The sequence below is a fragment of the Lolium rigidum genome, chromosome 6 (assembly GCF_022539505.1).
Source record: "Lolium rigidum isolate FL_2022 chromosome 6, APGP_CSIRO_Lrig_0.1, whole genome shotgun sequence".
NCBI lineage: Eukaryota > Viridiplantae > Streptophyta > Magnoliopsida > Poales > Poaceae > Lolium > Lolium rigidum.
The window spans coordinates 26,561,775-26,570,838 of NC_061513.1; positions in this window are offsets into that span (position 1 = coordinate 26,561,775).

The window sequence follows — 9,064 nt, forward strand, 5'->3', positions numbered from 1 at the left end:
GGGGGCTCAGGTTTCTGTCACTCCGGCAACCCCGCAATTGGCAAACGAGTACAAGATGCATTCCCCTAGGCCCATAAAGGTGAAGTGTCGTGTAGTCAACGTTCACACGACACCACTAGAAGAATAACACAACAACTTAAATATCATAACATTGAATATTACTCAACCATACTTCACTACTAACATTTAGACTTCACCCATGTCCTCAAGAACTAAACAAACTACTCACGAGACATCATATGGAACATGATCAGAGGTGATATGATAATGAATAACAATCTGAACATAAACCTTGGTTCAACGGTTTCACTCAATAGCATCAATAACAAGTACAAATCAACACCGGGAGAGTTTCCCCTATCAAACAATCAAGATCAAACCCAAATTGCTACAGCGGTGACGAGGCGCAGCGGTGGAGACGGCGGTGATGATGATGAAGATGATGGTGATGGTGATGGAGATGATGTCCAGCTCGATGGCGGTGACGATGGCGTCGATTTCCCCCTCCGGGAGGGAATTTCCCCGGCGGATTCCTGCCCGCCGGAGAGCTCTTTTCTCTCTGGTGTTCTTCGCCCCGCAGAGGCGGCTGTGGCTCTGTTCGACGTACCCCTCTGGCTTAGGTTTTCGGGACGAAGACGTACGCGAAGAAAAGGAGGCGAGAGAGGGCTGTGGGCCCCCTCCTCACAGGGCGGCGCGGCCGGGGCGGGGCCCGCGCCGGCCTGTGAGGGGGCCCATGGCGGCCCTCCTCGGCTCCCCCTTACGGCTCCCTTCGTCATCTGGAAAAATAGGAGTTTTCGTGTAATTCCCGTCAATTGTTGATCTTCCGAAATATTGCGTTCTGACGATGCTTTTTCCTGCAGAATCCTGGCTCCGGTGCACGATCCTCCAATAATCATGAAACATGCAAAATAGATGAATTAACATAAGTATTATCTCCAAATATGAAATATATCAATGAATAACAGCAAATTATGATATAAAATAGTGATGCAAATTGGACGTATCAACTCCCCCAAGCTTAGACCTCGCTTGTCCCCAAGCGAAACTGAACTCGGTAAACAAGACCACATGTTTATGGAGTGAAGAGTCGATAAATAAAATACGGACAAGAAGCATCATGTTCATTCACACAAGACATTCTAGTAAACAACTTCCTCATATGACTCAACTTGAAACAAGTATAAGGTAATCACAAATAAAGGTGCATAAGAAATCATAATTGGTGATGGCAAACTTTGTTCTTGGTCAGAGAACAGTTAACAGATTATACTTATCTATTGAGCAGCGCTCTCATATTAAAGCTTATGTGGCTCATCTTGCATACTCAATCATAATGATCATTGATAACTTTCAAAGCTATATTCATTCGAGATAAAACTTGTACTAAACAAGGAAGAATAAAAGACATGATGAAGCAAATCACAATATAAAAGTTTGATCACAACAACTCAAATGCTTGCTTGAGATGGAGGGAAATAGGTGTACTGACTCAACATAAAGTAAAAGACAGGCCCTTCGCAGAGAGGAAGCAGGGATTAAATCATGTGCTAGAGCTTTTCAAGTTTTGAAATCATATAGAGAGCATAAAAGTAAAGTTTTGAGGGGTGTTTGTTGTTGTCAACGATTGGTAGCGGGTACTCTAACCCCCTTGCCAGACAAACTCTCAAAGAGCGGCTCCCATAAAGTTTTATTTTTGGTTGACACTCCTTCCAACCTTTGCTTTCACAAACCATGGCTAACCGAATCCTCGGGTGCCTGCCAACAATCTCATACCATGAAGGAGTGTCTTTTTATTTTAGTTTTATTTTAAATGACACTCCTCCCCACCTTTGCTTTCTCAAGCCATGGCTAACCGAATCCTTCGGGTGCCGTCCAACAATCACATACCATGGAGGAGTGTCAATTTTGGTTAATTAGTTTGGGACTGGGAATCCCATTGCCAGCTCTTTTTGCAAAGTTATTGGATAAGTGGATGAAGCCACTAGTCCATTGGTGAAAGTTGCCCAACAAGATTGAAAGATAAACACCACATACTTCCTCATGAGCTATAGAACATTGACACAAATAAGGAGTAATAAAGTTTTGAATTGTTTAAAGGTAGCACATGAAGTATTTACTTGGAGTGGCAGGAAATACCACATAATAGGTAGTCATAGTGGACACACATGGCATGGGTTTTGGTTTAAAGGTTTGGATGCACGAGAAGCATTCCCTCTCAGTACATGTCTTTGGCTAGCAAGGTTAATTAGCAAGCATAAGAGTTGAGGGAAACAAACGAATATACATGTGATAGACATAATCATGCATCTTTCTTGCAAGCACAAACAATTTTAACTTCAGAATAATAAGCTATGAGCTAACAAGAAAGGAAGACAATGAAACAACTATATGTATTTCTCTTTTCTACTTAAACCTCAAGGTGTTGTTGCTATTGACCAATGCTAAGTTTGCCAAAACCAAATAGATTTACTCAATGCTCCCAAAGTGGTACCAATACTAAAATCAAGATCAATCATATAATAGAAATTGCAAACTAAAATAAGGTGTGCAATATGTAAATGATAAGACTTCTCATTAATATTTCATAACGATAACTCACCCCAAGGGATACATAGACAAACTAAAGGAGAGATACTTCCACACTGCAACCCATCTTATATGATAACTTCCCTACTCATGATATGACACTACTTGATAATAAAAAGTAAGAAGGTGGTGATGATGTGATACCGCGGCACTCCCCCAAGCTTGGAACAAACCAAGGGGATGCCAATACCGATGATGAATTAATCCTTCGGTGGTGATGGTGAATTCTTGACAAGCTTCTCAACAAGCTCCTGAAGCTCATCAATCTTGTACATGAGGTTGCGGATCATCTCCGAGTTATGCTCGACGCGGTTAAGAAGTATGTCCGACGGCGAGTCCCAACTCTTGGAGTTGTTTCCCCACTCTTCAGTTTCAGGCTTCATCCTTCCTGCAGTGTTAGAACGATCTATATCCCAATTGCTAGGCAATGCTGCCTTGGGAGTCCCTTCAATTTGATTATTGAAAATTAGATTGCGGAAGGGGTGATGAGTGCCTGGAGAAGATGTCTTTGGAGCTAGGTAGTGACGTGGAAGTCTTCCTCCGGTGCGAATTCTTGCGCTCTTCTTTGCATTAAAAGGGTTCTCCACCACCTCGATGCTTGCAATGGTAGCACGCGGGTACGCGCACGAGTCTTCCTCCACTTCTTCTTCATCTTCTTCCTTGACGCTCTCGTCCACCTCTTTCCACTCGGGATCTTGAATATTTTCCTCCATAGGCACCTTGTCTTTGTTGTTGGAGACCATGGCGCTTCTAGATCAAAAATAGATCCTGGCAGAAACAGCTCGAAACAAAACACGTCGAGAAAACGATATACGGACCTCCAGGGGTCCGGGGGATTATATAGCAGTAATTTTTACGACAGAAGGAAAGTACCAGGTCGAACAAGAGTCGGAGAGGGACAACGAGGCGGTGTCCTCATAGGGCGGTGCGGCCAGGATGGGGCCCGCGCCGGCCTATGGGGGCACGCCCTCGTGCGCCTCCTCCACTCCGTTTCGATCTCGTAATTTTTCATATTTTCCAAAAACAGCAAAAACAATGTTCGGAAAGTAAATCGCGAACTTTTTATTACCTGTACTGTTACCTATTCAAAGTCGAGTTCTGGCGGACTGCTAATTTGACCTTTGATGAAAGCCTCCGGTGTTTCCACTCGAATAACATCAACATCTACATTATAAGAATCACCTGAGATATAATGCTTGAGTCTTTGTCCATTCACCACTTGCGTGGCATTGCCTTGGAGAGAACTAATTTTAATTGCTCCGACCGATAAACCTCATCAATGACATATGGTCCTTCCCATTTCGAGAGTAATTTCCACGCAAAGAATCCGAGACGAGACCGATACAATAGGACTTTATCCCCAATATTAAACTCTCTTTTGATAATCCTTCTATCATGCCATTTCTTAACTTTCTCTTTAAAGAGTTTAGCATTTTCATATGCTTCACTTCTCCATTCATCTAGAGAACTTAATTGCAACAACCTCTTATCACCGGCTAGTTTAGGATCTTTGTTTAGTTCTCTAACATCCCAATAAGCTTTGTGCTCTAGTTCTAAAGGTAAATGACAAGCTTTTCCATAAACCATTTTATAAGGTGACATTCCCATGGGGTTTTTATAAGCAGTTCTATAAGCCCATAGTGCATCCTTCAATTTAATAGCCCAGTTCTTTCTAGTTTTATTGACAGTCTTTTGCAAGATAGATTTAATCTCTCTATTTGATAATTCTACTTGCCCACTAGTTTGAGGATGATAAGCAGAAGCAATTCTATGATTAATACCATATTTAGCAAGAGTTTTTCTAAAACCACCATGAATAAAATGAGAACCTCCATCTGTCATAATATATCTAGGAACTCCAAATCTAGGAAAAATAATATCTAAAAGCATTCTTAAAGAGGTCTCACCATCAGCACTTTTTGTAGGTATGGCTTCCACCCATTTAGTAACATAATCAACAGCAACAAGTATATGAGTGTTACCTTCTGAAGGGGGAAAAGGTCCCATGAAGTCAAATCCCCAACAATCAAACGGTTCAATAACAAGAGTATAATTCTGTTATCACCAGATTTTGGCCAAATCAGAAGGTGGGCCGTAAGGGAGATGGGCTTGGAAGATTACACGTGGAAGATCTCTGAAGCGGCCTTGCACGGAGAGTTTGGGCTAGATTGCCCGTGTATCTTTAATTATAGTAGATTGCATCATAGATTAGAAGTTAGAGTTTGTCTCGTACACGGTGGGGATTATTCCCACGTTAGAAAGTCCCCCGGACTATAAATATGTATCTAGGGTTTATGGAATAAACAACAACCAACGTTCAACCAACAAATCAATCTCGGCGCATCGCCAACTCCTTCGTCTCGAGGGTTTCTACCGGTAAGCAACATGCTGCCTAGATCGCATCTTGCGATCTAGGCAGCACAAGCTCCACGTTGTTCATGCGTTGCTCGTACTGAAGCCTTTTGATGGCGAGCAACGTAGTTATCATAGATATGTTAGGGTTAGCATTGTTCTTCGTATCATATGCTATCGTAGTGCAACCCTTGCATATCTAGCTGCCCTTACACCTATCTTAGGTGTAGGGGCGGCACCCCGCTTGATCATTATTTAGTAGATCTGATCCGTTACGGTTGCTCCTTGTTCATCAAGGATTAGTTTAATATCTGCAATAGTTAGGCCTTACAAAGGGGGGGAGGATCCAGCGGCACGTAGGGTGTCGTTCGCTAGTCCTAAACAGGATGTTCCGGGGATCAACTTCGTGTTGGTTTTTAGGCCTTGTATAGGATCGGCTTACGATCACCGTGCGTGGCCGCGATGCCCAACCTGGAGTAGGATGATCCGATTATGCGGTGAAAACCCTAAATCGTCGTAGATCTCATTAGCTTTATCTTGATCAAGCAGGACCACCATATATTCGTGCACCCCGTACGAATCATGGGTGGATCGGCTCCTTGAGCCGATTCACAGGATAACCTGAGAGCCGATCGAGGCTCGTATTTAATGTTTACGTGTATGCCATGCAGGAAACTAAGCGAGGCATCTCCATCACCTTCCTGACCAGGTATAGGTCAGGTGGCACGCCCTTGCAATCAGCATCGGATGTGTGACCAGAAGGCTTTGCGGGCCGTCGCTCGGAGGGACCTCAGCCAGCCGCAGCTCTAGGTTGTTCCCGGCTCTACGGTGTTGCCCGTCGTTGCCCGCCGGTGGGTTTCGGACGTCAACACATTCTGGCACGCCCGGTGGGACCATCGTCTACATCAACCACATCGCCATCTACACCTGAGATGGCGGACGGCACGCCAGTCACGTACGAGGATCTGACCGACGAACTCAAGAAGAAGTATGACGAGGTCAAGACCATCCTCGAAGCCGACCTCATCGGCTCTTTTCACAGAACCCGTTCACATGGCATCAGGTGGAAGGGGTTCTCGCCTGACGGTGCACTCGATGGGATAGACCTCTCTACCCCGTCAGAAGAACGCACCAGGTCCCTGTGGCAGGAGTTTAACTACTTGGTGGCTCACTCGCTACACCGCCACTCTGAGAACCTGGTGAACACGTTGGAGCGTGTCGCTCTTCGCGTGATCCAGGAGATCATGAGTCACCAATACTCGCCGTCAGGACCAGCTCTCGGGACGCATCAAGGGGAGTTGCCACTCCAGTCCCGTCCACCGCTGCCATTTGCATTGGCGGTACCAGAGGTGCCGGCTTCCCCGGCATTCGTCGTCTACAAGATCAGTGGTGACCCTAGTGACTACCAGTTCTTGCCTGAGGCGCCTAAGGAGATCCCTCACGGATACACGTGCACGTATGTGCCAGATTGCGGTAACTGGGCACTCACAAACCAGGCCACAACATCAGGGATTTCCGGGAAGACAGGAGGGACGTCAGCGACAGAGCTTGAGAAGCAGACGTGGCTAACTAAGTACGCCACCCCGACGAACCTCCAGAGCTCAGCTCCTGCAGTTGGCTCAGAGCTGGAAAAGCAAACATGGCTGGGTAAGTACGCCACCCCGGCGAATATTCAGAGTTCAACTCCTGCAGCCAGCACAGCGGATCAGATCAGTACCATTCTGAGAGACCAGTTCGGCATGGTGCCGAAAAGGAGGGCAATCGGCTATTCCAAGCCGTACCCCGACGACTACGAGATGATCCCGCTACCACCTAAATATCGGCTCCCTGATTTCTCCAAATTCAGTGGATCAGATGGTTCCAGCTCCATCGAGCAGGTGGGCCGATATTTGGCACAGCTAGGACCGGCCTCAGTGTCAGATCAACTACGCGTGAGGCTCTTCTCACAGTCCCTCACGGGATCGGCTTTCGGATGGTACACCTCGTTGCCACCAGACTCCATCCGGACTTGGAGGCAGTTGGAAGAGCAGTTCCATATGCAGTACCATTCAGAGGCTTCTGAGTCCGGCATTGCCGATCTAGCCCAATTACGTCGAAGCGTGGAGAACCGTGACGAGAATACATCCGGCGCTTCAGGAATCTTAGGAACCGATGTTATTCGGTTCGTATAAGCGAAAAGGAAGCGATCGAGTTGGCAGTAGCAGGCCTTGCAACACCGCTCAAGGACATGGCCTCCCAAGCAGACTATCCCTCACTGGCGCACATGGTTCAGAAACTATCGGCATATGAACAGCGCCACCCGGACCTGTACCAGGACAAGTTCAAGCGTGCAGTAGTCCTGGTCGATGCAGAGGAAGACGAAGTCTCTGCGGGAGATCAAGAGGTAGCAGTGGCTGAATGGACTCGGGGAGGAACTCCCGTGTCCTGCAAATGGGTAAAGCCACCAGGCCCACCCAGGGGATTTGATTTTGACGTGACCAAGACTGAACAAATCTTCGACCTCCTACTCAAGGAAAAGCAGTTGAAGATACCTGAAGGTCTCAAGTTCCCCACGGTGCAAGAGCTGAACGGAAAGCCATACTGCAAATGGCATAACTCGCTCTCCCATGCCACCAATGACTGCAGGGTGTGGCGTCAGCACATCCAAGCGGCGATAGAGAAAGGGCGTCTAATTTTCAACCAGTACGCCATGAAGGTCGACACCCAGCCCTTCCCCGCCGTTAACATGGTAGAATGCACTTACCCTAAAGGTTGCCAGTCAGGATCCTCGTTCAGCATCAACATGGTAGGACCTGGGCACCACTCTGGCAAAGATGTAGACGAGGGCAGCTGCTCTCGCAGCAAGGACACAGAGGAGGCCGCTCCACGCGATCGGCTCCATCATGATGGCAAGCGCTACGTCACGGAGGGAGAAGTGAAGAACATCGGATATCGGCGACCCTCTCTCGATCACCTCCTCAACAAGTATGTAAGTCAATACGACCAACGCCGACGGTCCAGCTATGATGATGAAGGAGATCGTCTGGCTAGAGAAGCCAGAAGACATCGTCGGCATGATCGCGATGAGGAGGAGCACGAGCGCCGCGCCAAAGAAGAATCAAGGGAGCAAGACGACAACGACAGGCACTGGGACTGCCCCTTCTTCAGACACTGCTGGGATTCAGGAATGAGCCGATTGCCCACAATCGGCAATTGCCCAGAATGCAACCAGAAGAAGAAGGAGGCAGCCAACGTGTCTGTGTTCAAGCGCCTAGGGCCTCTCCCGTTACAAAGCAAACGCGCTGAGTCACCTCGTTGGGCAGATCTCGAGGATTCAGAAGACGAGGGACAAGAAGAAGAAGACAGGTACCACCGGCCAAGGTGGTGCCCTGATGGACTCAGCCGTTCACAAAAGCGCAGGGTTCAGCGATTGCGCGGCCTGGAGGAAGCCGAAAGGTTATACCTGCATACTTTAAGGAAGGCACGACCTGATCTGGCCGCGAAAGTTCAGCGAACCCTGGACGAAGAGGGTCGACCACGGAAAATGGAGTGGCGCCCAAAGCAAAGGAAAGCCGATGATGAAAACATCGGCTGGCACAAACATGGTGCTCGTCCTGCCGACGGAGCTTAGTGCTTCACGATTCTACGATGCACTCAAGGTGGACGACAGCAGGCGCATCAAGTTAGAGGTTGGGCTGGTTTTATCCACCAGCCTGACCGAGTAGCAAGGACAAACCGACGAGCAAATGTGGCGAGGCTGATCCTTATGATCGGCCCCAAAAATTATGAAGGGACATTACAGAACCTTCAGTCAGCGCTTCAATGGATATGGAGGCCGATTCCAGCAATCGGCCAAAATTATCTTCACCACATGTTCTGCCTGTGTTCAGCATCGATCTACTGGGCAGCGGCCACGTCGGCAGATGAAAGTTAGCACGAATCCTCGCGGAGCCGACGTGCAAGTACAGTGCATTGGCTAAACCACAAAGCCAATATCTGCAGTCACCTGGCAGATTCGGCTCGGGGGGCATATAGTCAGATGAACATGTGACATTAGGGGCCGATTAGAAAAAATCGGCCAGTAAAAAAAAAATTTTTACAGACAGCCGACGCAAGTGCATCGACTTTAGAATTGAAGCAGCCGATG